This window comes from Myodes glareolus, chromosome 1 (assembly GCF_982192425.1).
Source record: "Myodes glareolus chromosome 1, mMyoGla1.1, whole genome shotgun sequence".
In the NCBI taxonomy this organism is placed as follows: domain Eukaryota; kingdom Metazoa; phylum Chordata; class Mammalia; order Rodentia; family Cricetidae; genus Myodes; species Myodes glareolus.
Genome location: NC_142026.1, coordinates 112499810 through 112518157, shown reverse-complemented (window position 1 = coordinate 112518157; position 18348 = coordinate 112499810). Strand labels below are relative to the sequence as shown.

General features: G+C 41.5%; 1 long non-coding RNA gene across 1 annotated transcript in view; it reads left to right on the top strand.

Annotated features, from left to right (window-relative positions):
- LOC148123556 (uncharacterized) overlaps positions 1-18348 on the top strand; it is a 21232-nt gene extending 2884 nt beyond the window's left edge. Inside the window, exons 2-3 of the long non-coding RNA XR_015739164.1 lie at positions 3479-3558; positions 18211-18348. This is a non-coding gene — a long non-coding RNA (uncharacterized LOC148123556). The remainder of the gene's footprint in view (positions 1-3478; positions 3559-18210) is intronic.

The following is an 18348-nucleotide window of genomic DNA, read 5'->3' as shown; positions in this document are numbered from 1 at the left end:
TCTCAACACTCAGGAGGCAGAGGCAGACAGATCTCTGTGAGTTGAAGGCCACCCTAAGCTACACAAAATTGATCCAGTCTAAAAGAGAAACATCTGGGCAGTGGCGGCTCGCACCTTTAATCCCAGTACTAGAAAAGAATATAGTGGGACAGAGAGAGGAATATAAGGTGGGAGGAGACAGGAGCTCAGTTTCAGTCAGGTTTGGTGGAGACAGATGCAGTCTGAGGAGCAGTCTGCCACAGCAGTCTAAGGAAGCTGTCGGTTTGAGGAGGCAGTCTGAGGACAGGATCACCCTATAGCTAAGAACTCTAGTGGCTGACCGCTATGCTCCTCTGATCTGGACCGCTATGCTTCCACCCCTGATTGCTGTTTCCGGGTTTTCATTACTAAGAACAGTTAGAATTCATGCTACAGTTTTACCTTGCCTGCCTAAGGCACCTGATTGGTTCAATAAAGAGCTGAATGGCCAATAACTAGGCAGGAATGGTTAGGTGGGACTTATGGCAGAGAGAAAGGAACTCTGCGGAGAAGAGAGGAGGGAGACACCAGAGAGACATGGAGGGAGTCAGACATACAGAATGGAGGAGAGATAAAAAGCTATGTGGCCAAACGTAGATTAACAGGGAAAGGTTAATTGTAAATTATTAGAGCTAGTTAGAAACAAGCCTAAGTTAAAGTTCAAGCTTTCATATTTTCTCCATGTCATTATTTGGGGGCTGGCAGCCCCAAAACAAAGACAAATGAGAAAGCTTGCTACAAAATGTGGGTGACACCATTCTACATGCTGGGTACCTGTACTAAATTAAAGGGAGAGAGCTGGCTGACTGCTGGTGTCCTTCTCTCTCTGTTTCCCAACTCTGGGTTTCAACTAGCTGCCTCACACTCCTGTCATCATTTCGTGCCATCATCAGAGGATTTGCCCTCAAACAGCGAGCCCAAATAACCCCTCTTCCCTTGCTTTTGTCAGATGCTTTGTTACAGCCTTGAGAAGAGTAATTAGTATATAGACTAAAATCACTACAAGCCATTCCAGTCAGCAATGAAATAAGTATGGAAATATAAAGGGACATGTCAAATTTTAAACAATAGCACAATTTTGTACATATAAAAGCACTTATAGACAGTGTTTTAGTAAGTAAGAGAAAAACTACAAAAATGTATTCTTTACTACAGACATCTTAAGATGACTGTCATGCTCAGTAAGTCTTACTGTAAGGAACTTAGATCTGAAAATGAGGCTACTAGAATGTGCAGGCTCTTCTCGCCTCCTGTAATCCTGCAAGAGACGGGCAATAGAATGGAAATATTATCATATCATTAGGCACAGTTCTTTTTGCCAGTGGACTAGTTAATCTGTACTGGTGGCATCAGGTATCTACTGTGCCAATTAGAGCAACTAGGCTTTTTGTCTCCCATCAAGTTAGTGTAAACTATGATTGGGGAGACCAGGGAGTAGTTGGGCCAGAGATCCCTCATTCCTCAGGAGTCCACCTCAAAGTGCTCTATGCCGCTTACCATAAACACAGCCCCTCCTATTACACCAGCTGAGTGGGAACCGACATATAGACTAGAGTACGATGCTGTACCCTAGCTTCATAACACCAGCATGTCCCCTCTCCTACCTCCCAGAGAGCCCATGACAAGAGCCACTGGAGACTGGCTAGTTTCCAAGAGATAGAAACTAGAAGGGAAGATTCAGACTCAAAATTCATGTCTCTGAGATTTCTGGTAACAAGCTGATGGAGTTCCTCAAATGTCATTAACTGACAGCCATGGAAAGTTCTAAGGCATTTCTAGAAAGTTCTCAAGGGCGCAAAGGCTGCTGAAGGTGGTCCGTTTTTCAAGGGCAATGTCCCCAGGCTTCAGACCTTTCAAGTAGAAAGATGAGTTATGTTACATTCTTACTGGGTTTTTGAGACAGAATCTGACACAAGGAAACTCTGAGTGGGTGACTGGAGATCTTGTCCTGCTGTAGATGTGCAGCTCTTGCTTCCTTTCCTCTTGTTTGGGAAGAGTTTACAGTGGTCATCCCGTCATGTGCTGCTCTTCCTCATTTGTTTCCATCTTCTTTATCACACACACAGTTGTAGAGTGACGATGAATTCATCACTCATCATTTGGCCACAACTGAAGCCGATCAAAGTGGACGGTGTTCAAAGATTTCTGAATTTGAGCTTAAATTCGGTAGCTGGATGAATTTTCTGCTACTGAGGATGAGGGGCATGTTTGTGGTGGCACACAGGAGAGCTGACTGGCATTGAGCAGAACTGTCAGTGAGTGAGTTTGCGCATGAGCCAGCGTGCCTGCACACAGCCCCTACATCACAGCACACAGTGAGAGGATACCTTTCGTGAGTCAGTTCTTTCCTTCCATGTAGATACTTGGGATTGAATTTGGGCTGTTAGGTCTAGAAGCAAGTGCCTTTACCCATTTGAGTAGCCCAGGAACACGTTTTCTTTGGAACCTTTTTTAGTTTTCTACTTTTGGGAAGAGAGCTCCTCTTTCTTTTGAGGAAGTCCTTCTCACTTCTGGCTCCCAGTCTATGAACAATCAAACAAAACTTCCCTAATTATTAGAGAAGTGGGTTTCTGACCCGATCTGGCCAACTAGATAGGAACTTTGTGCCATAAATTCATTTGTTACCTCTCAATTCTAAATTCATTTTTCTTCCTACTTGGTAAAGAGGGCTCTAGAGCAGTGGTTCTCAGCCGTCCCAGTACTGTGACCCTTTAATAAGGTTCCTTATCTTGTGCTGACCCCACCAACCATAAAATTATTTTGTTGCTACTTCATAACTGAAATTTTGCTACTGTTATAAATCATAATGTAAATATCTGGTAAGCAGGATAGCTGATATTCCACACCAAAGGGGTCACAACCTACAGGTTGAGAACTACTGACCTAGATCCTTCTAATCCCTTTTTGTAGTAGCTACCACAAGGTTGGATTTCTGTTGGTTGAGAATGCTGATGATAATAAAGGGTTCTTCTTACAGTATGTTCCCGAATAGAATCCTGTAGTGGAGAAAGAAGACCTTGTTAGAACCTACCTGCGGTATCCCAGGTGACATTCCCAGCCCTCTGTAGGGGTCTGATGGACAAGTGGTGAAGTCTCCAAGTCAGAAAACTGAAACAGTATTTGTTTGGTCCAGTATGCCAAAAGTGAAAGATAAAGCTGGCACAATGGCATGCATCTGTCATCTTCACAGAGCCTACAGCAGGAGAAGCACTTGAGTCTAGGAGTCAGGGCCACCCTGGGTAACATAGCAAGAGCTTGTCTAGGACAAACAAACACAAACACAAACATGACTGACAGATAACTGGAATGAGCTAAAACCAGGTGCTAATGGTGTGTCTAGAAGGTCAACAGTTTGGAAGGAATGAGACAGGACTGGGAAACAGATGTCAGGGAAGTCCATGGAAGAATTATACGGGGGTTTTCTGAACAGGTACAAACTGTAAAACTATTTCTATTCCAGCTGAATTCACACTACAAATGCCCACCGCAGAGAAGACTGCTCATCAGGCAGAGATACAGGAGCACACTAGCCAGATGACGGTCAGTGTCTTTGTCCAGCCACCTCACTGCTGAACGAAAGGACCATTAAGCAGAATGGGCAGAGTTGTCTGGAAGGAGGCTATACATGTGCTCAGCAACATGGACTTTCCCTTAGCAGGGGTCACCTTGGCAACACTACTGCCAAGTGCTTAATCTGTCAAGAGCAGTTGAGTCTCTAATATGGCACCATTCCCAGGGGCGATGGGCTAGCCATCTGGTGGCAGGTTGATTATTCTGGATCTCTTCCATCATGGAAGGAACAAAGATTCACCCTGATTGGAATGATCACATATTCTGGAAACGGTTTTGCTTTTACTACTCATAATCTTTCTGCCAGCTCCACTATCTGTGAGCTCACAAGATGCCTTAACTAGCATCAGTGTGTTCCAGTCCACATTACCTCTGACCAGACCACTCATTTCATAGCAAGGAATTAATTGGGTTGGCCACACACACCACTGGGAAGCAGCTGGCTTAAGTGAATGGTGAAATGACTTATGGAAAACTGAGTTATGATCCCAGCTGGAGATAGTACTTCGGAAAAATGGGATTCTGGTTTCAGGTCACATCACACCGCCTCGCCCATAAAAAGCAATGTTCGAATCAAGACGTGGGCCTGACAATGGCTTATCTTACAGTGCCATCTAATAACCTCCTCATTTTCTTCTTTGCCTGGGAACTTTGGCTGCTGCAGGTTCAGAAAACAGGCCCAGGGGAGAGTGCTTTCTATCAGGTGACGCAACACTGATTACATGACAGCAGGGAGACTGCCGCCCTGGCTATTTTGGGTTCTTTACACAATGAACGCAAAAGGCTAAACAGGAACTATTCTACTACACAGCGTAACAGATACCAATGTTTTAGGAAGAAATTTGCTTGTTTCTATGTGGTGGAGGCCAGAAGACAGTCTGGACCAAGGCCATCATCTTAGTGCCACCAATATTAGGGAAAATGGCAACGACCTAAAATAAAACACAAGGTATCTGAGGACCTGGGTCTTTCCAAACATTTTGGGTTGCTTCACAGGCAAAGGATTTTTAGCAGCTGAAGTTCTGGCTGAGGGTATTGGAAATACAGAATGATAAAATGAAGAGGCATGGTATCAATTACAGCCTCACCAGACAAGAGCTGTAGAAACAAAGGCCAGAGCATCCTTGTTAATTTGCTATTGCTCTGTGTGCCTGTTTGCATATACCAATGGTGGCTTTGTCTTTCCACTCTATGTTCAAGTTGCTCCTTGGGCTGTTTCCCTAAGGTGGTTATGACAAATCACCAGGTTAGTGACTTGGAAATCATGGAGCATGTGCTCTCTAATCATTCTGGAAGCCAGGAATTTGGAATCAAAGTGTCAGCAGGATTGGTTCCTTTCATACGGCGTGGGAGAGAATATGTTACATGCTTTTCTTCTCCATTCTGTTGGCTGCCTGGCAGTGCTTGGCATTCTTTGGCTTGTGTTATATCACTCTTGTCTCTTTCCCTCTATCTCTGCATCTTTTTCCATCATCCCCTCCTCCCAGATTTTTTTTCTTATGGAAACACGCCCTTGGCTTGAGGACCTACCCTGTACTTCAGGGTGATCTCACCTGAAGATTTCATTCCAGTTCCAAAGTTCCTGTTTCCAAGTTAGGTTCCAGCCACAGATTCAGTGGTTAGGGTCTCACTATATTTGTTTAACAGCTTTATTTGTTTATTGAGAAGTTTTGACATGTGATTTAATTAACCAACTGCAAGGATGCACATGACTGGATGTGAGTTTGTTCAGAAATGAATGCAAGCATTAGCTCTTTTGTTCATTTTTTTTTTTGGGGACAGAGTCTTATGCAGCTCAGGGTTACCTCAAATTTACTATGTAACCAAGGATAACCCAGAATTCCTAACCCTTCTACTTCTCTGCCTTCCAGTGCTGGGTTCTACTTATGAACTATCATGCCTGATTTGTAATTTTTATGTTTTATTGATTTTGTTAACTTAATTGAATTTCAGAAGGGCAAGGAAGTAAATACATGTTGCTAAACTAAAAAATACAGTTGAACATTTTTATAAATTAAATGAATAACCAAAGTTAAATTCTAAAATTCCTTCCTTCCTCCCAGAGACAGGGTCTCTGACTGTTCTGAAACTTGCTCTGTAGACCAGGCTGGCCTTGAACACACAGAGATCCACCTGTCTCTGCTTTCCAGATGCTGGGATTAAATGCATGCACTACTGTTCTTAGTTCCAAAATTACTTTAAAATACATAGAAAATTATCTTGAAGATGCATTTTACCCTCTAGTGGTGGGGAAATTACCACTTTATTTCTAAACTAGAAGTTTAGTTACACATCCTGAGCAATGCAATTATGTTGGAGGAAATGGAGGTTGATAGAAGAGTCCTTAGGTCTTGTGCTTTGTGGGGAGGGCTAATTTCATGTCTTGTTAAATAAGCAAACTCAAGCATTACTACCCACAGGGGAATACAACAGTGCACAAAATCCCTTCAGTAGAAGGAAGAAAAAGACAAACAAATGAAATGAATACGGAAATGTACCGGAGACAAGAATGGATAAAATAGACAGAATAGGACAAACAGAAATAAGTTATAAATAAACAGAAATTAGAAATAACTTGTAAATTCCTGCAATCATAATGTGAGTCAATGGAGTAAATAGTCCTGTCCCACAGAAAGTATAACTGTGATTAATTTAAATAATCCAACTATATTCTACTAGACGTGAGTGCTTGCACTCATGTGTATGTGTGCATACATTTAAGAGTACTTGTGCCGTGGTGTGTATGTGTGTGTGTAGATGTACATTTAAAAGTACTTGTGGAGTGATATGTATGTGTGCAGATATGCATTTAAGAGTCCTTGTGCAAGGTGTGAGTGTGAAGTCAGAGGACAACTTTCAGGAACTGGTTCTCTTTTTGGATAAAATGGTTTCTGGAGATCAAACTCTAGTGACCAAGTTTGGTGGCAAGAGTCTTTACCTGCTAAGCCAGCTCATGAGTTGAAAGATTATTCTGTGGATTAGATAAATGAGTAAACAGAAAAAGAATTTTATCATCTTCAAATTTGGTATATTCAAGAACAGAAATATTTAGATCAGTGGGCATAAATTTAGTCAATAAAGCTCTTGCCACACAAGCATAGGTTCCTAAGTTAGAGTCTCCTACAACATATTAAAAAGCCAGGCATAGTGACCCACACCTGTGATTCCTGGGCTGGGTCTGTAGAAAGAGGTATGTCCAAGGGTGGTTTCGGGGTTAGTCAGCCTAGCCTAATTGTCAAACTGCAAGTCATGAGAGACCTGAAGAATCATGACGTAGAGGTTGTCCCCGGCTATTACTACTACTACTACTACTACTACTACTACTACTACTACTACTACTACTACTACTACACCACACACACACACACACACACACACACACACACACACACACACATGAACAAACACAGATATACATTCAGCAGCACACACATATGTATACAGACACACTACAAAAGAATAGGAAGATGGGGAAAATTGAAAAAGAAGTCAGGTATAGTGATACACCTGTAGTCCAGCTGCTTGGGAGGCTGAGACATGAGAATCATTTGAGACTAAGATTTGAGAACAAGATATTTGGGGAGGTAGAAATCCAGGAAAATTCTAGCATAAAATCTACTAGCCAGGGTCTGGAGAGATGAGTCAATGGTTAAGGACACTTGTTACCCTTCTAGAGGATGGGTGTGGTTCCAGCACCCACATGGCAACTCACAAGTATCTGTAACTAGAGGATCCAGTGCTGTCTTCTGGTCTCTGAAGGCACTACACACATGTGGTTCACAGCCATATATGCAGACAGGGCACCAATGCACATGAAATTAAAAAATAAATTAGTAACATGATATGGGACGTCCTTTTGTATATGTGTTGCTTTTATTGGTTGATGGATAAAGCTGTTTCTGCCAATGGCTTAGCAGAGTAAAGTCAGGCATGAAATCTGAAGAGAGAGAGAGGAAGAGAGAGATGACACCATGTAGCCACTGAGGGAGAAAAATGCCAGAATGTTACCAGTAAGCCACAGCCTCGTGGTGATACACAGATTAATAAAAATAGGTTAATTTGAGATGATAAAAGCTAGCTAGAAATAGCCCTAAGCCATTGGCCAAACAGTGTGGTAATTAATATAGTTTCTGTGCAATTATTCGGGTCTGGGCGGCCAGGAAACGGAAGTGCAGTCTCCATTCACAGTAGCCATCTTAACTTCTCACAAAATTAAAAACAAATATGAATACAATGGGAAGTCAACATACATAAAATGAGATATTTACAAAGGAACATCAGAGTGGATAGCTAGTAGACGTCTCTGAATAAAATTCAGTTAGAGAGTTAATTTGTTTTTTATTTTAAAAAACAAAGCTTGAAATTTGTTGAATTCATCCTATTTAAGAAGTGAAGGAAAGAAAGACAAAGAAACTCTCTTAGAAAGTAGAAAAATATGAACCAAAGTTCAAGACACAGTGAAACAGAAAGAAGATTCTGTTAATTTTTTTTTTTTTTTGATAAAAAGCAATAACATAGACAATGTCTGAAAGAGGCTGACCAAGAACAACAAGAGATAAAGCCGCAGTAAAACCAATTAAGGACGAAAAAGGAGGCTTGGCAAATGTCATATATGGCAAAGACCAAACAGATAAAAGGAACACCATGAACAACTTCATGCCAATAAATGTGAACATTTTGATGAAATAATAAAAATATAAGATAGCAAAAACGACTCGGGAAGGAAGGATGGGATGTCTAGACTCTTGTAACTCATCAAGCAGACTGTTGAAGGCATCTGAAATGCTGAGGGTGGGCTGTAGAAGCTTTTCTTAAAAACACATATTAAGGAGAGAATAGGAAGCCGTGAGACTCAAGATCAGAGAACCATGATGAGGAGCGAAGAACGCTAGAAAGAGTTCATGCTCTGCCGATTTTGAACTTTCATTTTCATTTCCTCTTTCAGTGTAGTTGGCTGGGGTTACACAAAGTAGGAAGCTGAACCGAAGGGCTGCCTGACACTAGCTAGGACATTGAAGGGATTGTATCCTGGGGCAGGAATGAACAGAAAGTGAACAAGCTTCTGATACTGGTTTCTAGAACCTTGGAGGGCAGGGAATTTCTTTCAAATTTGAGTAAGGTGGTCTCAGGTCTCTCTGTGGGAAGGTAGAGTCCTACTAGGCTTCAGATGTCACCGATGAAGACATTTACAAGCACTACTATTGATGCATAATCAGTCAGATTTCAACACACAATTGGAGATACACAGCGGTGTGAGGAAGAATCAATAGAAATGTCAAGGAAGGGGAAGGGAGCTGGCTCAGTGAGTGAAGTGCTAGCTTCCCAAGCACAAAGACCTGTGTTTAGATCTGCAGCACCTGCTTTAAAAAACTGAGTGTGAAGGACATACTTACAAACCCAGGTCTTGGAAGGCTGAGAGAGATGGAGCCCAGAGTCTTGCTGGCCAGAGGGCTAGCGGAGAACAGCAAGTTCCAGATTCAGCAAGAGTCTGTGAAGTTGGAGAACAATAGAGAAGACATGTGCACTTGCAAGGTTGAGTACACTTGTACACACACACATGCATAGACAACACCTCCCCCGTGCATGTGCGTGCACACACATACACATACACAGCACACACAACGTACCAATCAACAGACAGCTGAAGTGTTTAATGGACAGGTAGAAGAAAACTATGCACAGGAGCTATAAAAGTATATGGATTTAAGGCTGTAATTAGAAGTGAAATATTAAGTTTGTTTAAGGACAACAGAACGAGACAAAATCCAACTATATGCAGCTTACAAGACATATCTAAAACATGAAGACATGAAGATTGAAAGCAGAAGTAGGAAACAATAGGGCGCTCAGAATTAACCAAAGCCAAATGAATGTGGTTAGTTAAGTGAGAAAGCTCTTAAAAGCAAAGAGTGCCTAAGCATGACCTGAACAACGATAGTATCAAAAGACATGCTAACACAGAAGGGGCAATTCTCACGAGATCCTCACCCAGACAAAGAACTACAGGCAACTAATGACTGCTGGGGGGGGGGGGGGGGAGAGGGATGAGCCTCTCCCAAGGGTTAGACCGCAATCAGTTACCTGATACAAAGTGGCCAGCCCTGAAATCATATATACTCAAGTCACACTAAAAATACTTGGAAGCTTGCATCTATATATTTATGTGTGTGGATATATTTATATATTTATTTTAATGTAAACATTTTTAATGAACAAAAAATAACAATTACATTTATAACTATCATTTACCTGAGAGTAACTGAATAAAAGACAAGAGAATGTGCAAATGATTATTACAAAGATAACTCAGTTTTTAAAAATAAAAATGCCATAAACATTCCTATATGCCAATTAACTTGAAAACATAATAGATAAGGACCAACTCCTAGGCAATCATTTCCTCAATATTAAGTTAATAAATCAATGATCAGAACTTTTTCTGCAAAGAAAATTTCAGGTTCAGATGACACTTGTTTTGTGTCATTTTTGGGCAGTTTTGTGAATTCATTTTATGAATCTAGAACTATTTGCTGCTAACATGAAAATAACCACGAGTTGTAATCAATATGCAAAATTCTTGAGATAAATAGCAGAGTTATGATTTTCTTACAAACTGATCCTGGAATCAACTGGGAGTCAAGGACAAAAGCCAAACAACCAAAAAAAAAAAAAAAATCAAACCCACCAAAACCCAAACAACGACAAAAGCCAAGCAGAATTTTAATCTATACTTTGTGTTATATATAAAACTAATTCAGAATGGATTCTAGAAACTTTTAGGAGAAAACTTTTATGATGTCAAATTTGGCAAATCTCTCATATCAAAAGAGTATTTTTTAGACTAAAGCATGGATTTCATAAAGATTAAGCATGCCTGCTGTTTGAAAAAAAAAACACTGAGAAAATGAGACAATAAGCCACAGACTTACAGAAAATATTTGCAATTCCTATATCGAATGGAGAATTCCGATGGCTAATTATAAAGAGGCATCAATCAATCAATGCAGGAAAGTTGTGGCCGGCGGTTTACTAAAGACACGCAGAAGGACAGACACTGAGGAGATAAGCTGTCACCAGTGAGTAAAGAAATACAAATAAGACAACAAGGGGAACTGCAGCACCTTCAAGTGTTAGCATGGATGGGAAAGGCTGCGAGGGCAGGTAAGGGACTAGGAAGCGGTTGACTGTCCCGTAGAACATTAAATCTGACTGTGTTGTTCTAAGTCTTAAAACTGAGAGCATACTTCAGGCATCATGCTCACTAGTGTTCCTGGCAGTTTTATTTTGTAAATCAAAATAAAATAAGCTCAAACTTAAGAAACAGTACAAATGGCTACCACCAGGCTCCCCTGGTGTCGAAAATTGCCTTGTCGGCCTAAAATGGACTTCTTTACGGAAGCTAAAAGGGTATATGTCGATAAAGCAACCACATAATTGAATCTCAAGATAATCATGGTTATGATAAGGGGGTGGGAATTAGGCAAAACTTGACGCATTGTACATGTTAGGATTTACATAAAGTTTCAAGAAATTCAAATAATTTATGATGGCCGAAAATAAATTAGGAATTACTTGGAGATGACACTCAGCAATGGCAAGAAAAGATTCTGAAGGGACATAAGAAAATGTTTTGGAGCGATGGGTGTATTTGATATTCTAATTGTAATGAAGGTTCATAAGGACACACAAACATCAAAATTCATTAAGGAAGCTTGAAGCTAAATTTTGATTTTTTTTCTTCCAGTTAGTACTCTAGGAGAGTACTAAGTAGCCACATAGAATGAAAACTGATCAAAGATACAAAGACTTAAAAGTATTATTGATAGAATATATGGCCATGTATATAGAATATTCAAAAGAAATTACCTTTGTTTAAATGTATTAGCTAGCCACCATGAAATAAAACACTATTTGAAGTAGAAAGGTCCATTAGGGGAGGCTCAATGAGCATCAAATCATTGGACAGGGTTCTTCGTGTGGACCTCCTTTTTTTTTTTTTTTAAGTGACTTTTAAAGAAACTCTCAGGAAATTAGGGAATCCGGACAACAATTTATCATAAGGGAAATGCCTTCAAAAAGAAACACACACAGAATAAAGGTATTTATTGATAACTGACAAAAAATAAAAAAAAATAAAAAAAAGAATAACAGACTGTTAGTTGTACAGTGTGGTACCACACACAAGTAATCTTAGCATTGAGAACCCTGAGACAGAATTGAGAGGTCAAAGCCAGTATGAACAACATAGTAAGACCCACCTCAACATATACATGAATAAATGAACAAACAAACAAATAAATAATAAATAAAATCCCACCACTTTAGTCTATGGGGGTTGCTGTAACAAAATGCTATATCATTCTTATAAATAATAAAAATGTGTGTCTCATAATTCTAGTGGCTAAAAAGTCCAAAATTAAGGCTCTGGCAGAATTGGTGCCTGGTAAGGGCTTACTGAGCAGTTCACAGATGCTCCTCTCCATGGTAAAGAGCCAGGCAGGTCTCTTAAAACTATTAACTCTGTGTGTGTGTGTGTGTGTGTGTGTGTGTGTGTGTGTGTGTGTGTGTGTGTGTGTGTAATTGTGCTCATTCATGTGTGTACATGTGGAGATCAGAGGTCATCTATGAGTAGATCTCTTGCCCTGCTGCCCTCCACCTGACATTTGGCTCCCAATCCAGTTTCTCTAGTCCATCTGCCTGATCATGCGGCATTGTAAGGAGCCCTGATCACGTGCCCAACCCCATTCTCTAGGAGTGTTTGACAAGTTTCCCTAGTCTCATTGGGATCTGAACTGAAACTGGATTAAATCTATACATCAGTTCAGGCAGTAGATTAACATGACCTCTTTTAGGTAATTGAGTTTGCCTATCTAGTGAAGCAGTGTGTCTCTGAATTTATATACATTTTTTTGCTTTTTTTTTTTTTGAGATGGAGTCTCTTACTGAACCTGGAGTTCCCCACTTAGGCTGGGCAGTCTGGTTGTTGTACCAGCCAGCAAGCTCTCCAGATGAGATTGTTTCCACACCCCCAGTGCTGGTGTTGCAGGTGACTACTGTCACACCAGCGATTTTATAAGGTCCTGGGCAACTACACTTGTACAGCAAGCATCTTTGCCTCTGAGCCATCTCCCAGGCCCTGAGAAGTTTGAGGACATTGATCCTATTTGTTTCCCCAAATTCCACCTCGTATCAGCACCGTGTGCTGGTTAGATTTCAGCATGTGTTTCTGGGTGCCGGTGGGGATGGGATCTGAGGGCCACACAGGAACACCCAGATCGCACCATTCAACAAAGTTGTAGCTTGGGACTCTGAAGCATCCGCGTGTCTTTAACAGCTTCTCAGAGCCTATGGAGTGTAGCTGAATTCTCGAATTCAGTGCAGGTAAACTTATACCTCACTACCTTGCCACATGATACTCCTGCTCTTCAAATTGTGTGGTGAAAACAGATTCCCATAGATACAGTCACGTTTAGGAGAATCTATGAGATTCAGACTTTGGCTTTGCATCCTCTGCTGGAAGTGACAGGAGCAATGTGGGCAATTGTAAACAGAGACTGCACTAAGTTTCCTGGCTGCCCGAACCCGAATGATTACACAGAAACTATGTTAAGTACAACACTGTTTGGCCGATGGCTCAGGCATATTTCTAGCTAGCTCTCACATCTTAAATTAACTGTGGCTGTGGCTTACTGTTAAGGTTCTGGCATCTTTCTTCTTTGGAAGCTACATGGCATCTCTTTGACTCCACCTACTCTCTTTACATATCTCTGTTTGGATTTCCTGCCTGGCTTTACTCTGCTAAGCCGTTGGCTAAAATAGTTTTATTCATCAATCAATAAAAGCAACACACATACAGAAGGACATCCCACATCAGGCGATGACAGTAAGACGTATGAGACTACAAACTGAGGGTAAGCCAACCCCACACTTACTAGCATCAAACAGTGGATCAGTTGCAGTAAAGGAACATGTTATTGATTGGATCCATTGGATCTTTTATGTAAAAGTCAGATTATTGACTTACATTAGCAAAGTTGTACATAAATTCAGAGACGACTTTATTAGAGAGGTAAACTTGAGTACCTGACAGAAGTCATTCTTATCCACTGTCCAAACTAACACACAGTTTAACATAATCCCAGTCTGGATCCCAGTGAGATGGACTTTTAGGGAAACTTGGCAAACACTCCCAGAGAACTAGGCTGGGCGTGTGAGCAACGTTCCTTACAAAGCCGCATGATGAGAACTGATACAGAATCAGACACACCAACTACAGAAAGTGAATGGAGCCTAATGTCAGGCTCACTTACTCACAGAAGCTGGGCTTACATCAGGTGCTACACCACGGTTCTGTAGATTACTTATCTACACAGGAAACAAAATAAGACACCTGCTTCATACCATATGGGAGAACATCAATATGAGGACAATTCCAAACTTGATAGGATGTTGAGGATGAACCTTTTTAAACAAAAAAACAAACAAAACCATAAAAGAAAAGTAGACATGTGGTTTTTGGTGGGTATATTTTTAAAGAAGTCACAAAGCTAATTATAAAATAAGTAAGCTATGAAAGGCTAAAAATAAAGTCTGTAGTTCATGAAAAAAAATACCTTTAAGTGGATAGATAAGCCACAATCCGCAGAAACAACATTATAATTTACATTAAAATTAAAGGGTGTGTCCAGTGTTCTAGCTTGTATAAGCCTGCACAAATCAACAAAAACAAACAAACAAACAAACAAACAAAAAACAATCAACCGAACCAAACAAAGTCAGTAGAAAAATAATAAAAAGAGATTTGGAAGCATTTCGGAAGAAACCTGATATAGTTCAGCATGGTGGTAGAGAGAGGCAGAGGCAGAGGAGGGCAAGAAAAATTCCAGGACAGCCTCAGCTACATGGCCACAGCAAGTTAGAAGCTAGCCTGGGCTACAAGTGACCCTATTTCAGAAAAGGAAAGAGAAGGACGTGAAGGGGGAGAAAAAGGAGCGGAGGAATGGCTCCAGCAGTAGCAACATGACAATATTAGTAAATGGATAAATGAAAGCATGACAGAGATGCCTGGTCTCATATCTCTTTAGATACCATGAGGGTAACTCTTATATGGAGATGTAATATACAAAAATGTTCAGAGCTACGTCGTTAGCAAGAGCAAAAAGTATGAAAAACCCCAAAATTTCTTCCAAATAGAATGAAAACAATTAGTGTGTTTATACTAAGATTATTGTACAATAATAAAGACTAAATAAACCAAAGTTTAAACAGAAACACATGGGTTAATTTTGAGTTTACTATTGAATGTCACATGCGTCTTAAAGATGACAGAGAGTACAATTCCAGACCTAAGAAAATCAAGAGGCATGTATGAAAAAGTTATTTTGAAGCAAGGCCCCAAAGTCTAGTAAGATGTTTTTCCTGAAGGGCTGGGAAGATGGCTCAGTCAGTAAAGTATTTGCAAATAAGCATAAGGAACCAAGTTCGAGCTCCAGCACTCATATCAAAGCAGTTTGCACTGTAATCCTTGGGAAAGTGTACTAGGAGGATCCCTGGAGTTCAGTGTCCAATCAAGCCGGTCAAGCTAAGTCCGGTGGACTCAGTGTTTGTCTAGAGACCCTGTCTCAGACTAAGGTCAGAGCAGCAAGACGCCTCAGTGGGTAAAAGAGTTTTCTCAGAAGCCCGGCAGCCTGACACAGATCCCTAGAACCCACATTAGAAGAGCCCGATGCAGTGGTGTACATGTGTGATCGCGGCACTCCGTCCCGCGTGGTGGTGTGGGGAGACTGGAGGCAGAGCCAGAAAAGGCCGACTAGCCTGGCGCACACCGCGCAGAAGCCAATTCACAGCAAGGTCGAAGGTGAGAGCCTTTAAAATTGTCCTCTGACTTCCACATATACCTCAAATGCACAAGCTCACACGTGTGCACACGCATGCACACAGACACAGACACACTTAGACAGAACAACAACTTGGGATCTGTGTGGTAGGAGAGACGTGCTTCCTTCCGGGTGGCCTCCGACTTCCACACTCAGGCAGTGGCACATGCGCACACACGCACCACACCATACCACACCACACTACCCACTAAATAACTAGAATGTAATTGAAAAGGAAAGGGTGCTGAGTGATTGAGGAAGGCCCTGACTTTGGCCTCTGGCCTCCACATTTACGCAAACATTGAGTGTGTAAGCGTGCATGTAAAAATGAAAAGTAGTTTAAAAATCTAAACATTTGAAAATACAAAAGTCAGGCTAGATTTTATCTTTGTTGGGTACAGAGGGGATGAGGTAGAAATCAGGCCCGATCACCTGTTCTGGCCTCAGTATTTGCAACAACCCAAAGTCCGCACCAGCAGAGTATTTATTAACACGAGGTTCCCGTTACTTTCGCATGTTTCTTTTAGAACTTTTAGCCAATACAGAGAGAGAAGAAAAAATGCAATAAAAGCAGGCTGAAGTGAGGGGTTTTGCTTTGCACATGATGGTATCATTTGGAAAACCCAACAATATCAATTAAAGAATCCAAGAGGGGACTGGAGAGGAGACCCAGAGGTTAAGGGCACTGGCTGTTCTTGTAGAGATTGGGGTTCTGTTCCTGACACCCACATGGCAGCTCAGAATGCTCTCTAACTCCAGTTCCATGATGTCCGATGTCCTCTCCAGGCTTCTGTGGGGGCTGCATGCATGTAGCTCACATAATACTAACTTTTAAAAGAAATCTCTGGAAACTGGTAAAACACAAGCGAAGGAAGGATTTCTTGGTGGTAATATTGTCCACTTGTTAACCACTTTGTGCCAGAAACTCTGCTCAGCACTTTGCACTCAGGTTTCGGTGACGCTTTACCTCTCTGTCCACCATGCTTTCTCCATGGGAATGAGGAAATGGCTCTTGCCGAGCCAGACTCCTAAGTGGCAGGACAGGGTTGAAACTTGTTTTGCATGACTCATAGCTTGTACCCAGAAATACCGTCATCTTCTCACTAAACTAATCTAAATATTGACTTCAGATATTTTGTCCAAAGCAAAAATAATCAGTGCCTTAGGTTTTTTTGTTTTGTTTTGTTTTGTTTTCTGTGAAGAGACACCATGGCTATGACTGCTCTTATAAAGAAAACAACGCATTGAGGTGGTGGCTTAGAGTTTCGGAGGCTAAGTCTGGTTAAGTCCATTATCAGGATGGGGAATGTGGAGGTGTGCAGGAGACATGGTGCTGGCTATGCTTTGATCAGGAGGCAGCTGGAAGTCAGCTGACTGTCACTCTGAGGGAAGCTTGAGAAAAAGACCTCAAAGCCCACCTCTCAGTGACACACTTCCTCCAACAAGGCTACTCCGCCTAAGAATGTCGCTCCCTTCCTAGGCCATTTTCTTCCAAACCACCACAGTCAGTGACCAGGAAAGTTATCTAGGGACAATGTGGCTCCCTTTGCGGGTGGGCATTGTTTAAGTATGACATCACCTGTTTCACTTAAAAATACGTGTACCTGGGGCTGGAAGAATGGCTTGGTGGTTAAAAAAACTGGCTGCTCTTCTAGAGGTTCAATTCCCAGCAGCCACAAGGTGTCTCACAACCATCTACAATGGGTTTTAATGCCCCTTTCTGGCATAAAGTGGATAGAACACTTATAAACAAACAAACACACACACACACATCTTAAAAAGACTTGTTTAAAAGAAAAAAGTACACATACCTCAGATGGACCACATATGAACAGAGATGAAATGAGAGTCTGTGTCCTAAGCAAGTCTGCAGAAGACAAAAGAAAGCCATCTTTGGGGCTGAGAAAACTGGGAAAACGGTTCAGCAGCCAAGCATATTTGCTGCTCTTGCGGAGGACCAGGCTCAGGTCTCAGGCCCACAGAGTAACCTGCAACTCCAGTTCCAGGGGAACCAGCACCTTCTGACCACCATGGGCACTGCATTCACCTGGTGCATGCACAAACATGCAGGCAAAAATACACACACACACACACACATAAAAGTAAGTTCTTCTTCTTTTTTTTTTTTTAATGCTACCTTTAAAAATCCTCTTTCAGCTCCTCTTTCCCTTCAAACACCATTTAGGCTGCTACGTCTCAGTCAATATTACTCAGTTGCAATAGAATCGTAATTAACAATTGAAACTATGCCTTGATTGGGTGGTATGTTTTTGTGCTTCTCCTCCAAAAAGCTGTCAAAGTTGCTTCCATTAGCAGCCGATTCTGTCGGGCTTCATCCCAGCTGGTAGATGAATTGAATACATAAGGAAGGACTGGGTTTAAGCCATCTCTCATTGAATGGACATTGACTGCATTATTCCTGTGTTCTACTTCACTTTTAACGTCTGTTCTTTTTGTCCTGGAGGCCCTTGGACTTTCACAAAAGTTTGCTGAACTTACAGTTTTCTCAACTTCCCTCTGGAAAATGCTGGGAACAGCCTCTTGCTCACCCCTCACTATCCTACCTCATTACAAGGAAGTGTGGTGGGTTTGGCCAAGCTCACGAAACCCAGCTTCACCGTCACCTCTCCTTAGTAGTCACAGATAAAGAGAAGAAGGGACTTTAGAGGTCAGCGAGCCCTCGGGGCTTTTTTACTAGCTCCTTCTAGAATGCTGGTCTCCCTCAGGTTGTTTTTTTCCTTCTCAGACCTCCAAACTCCCTAACAAGACAGAGCTCTGCGCCCGACTAGCAGAACTTGAGGAACAAGGCTGCCCCCGTGTGGTGGGAAATGTGAACACCAGAGGGATTTGTGCAAAAAAGTGAGAAATATGAAGAAATATGAAG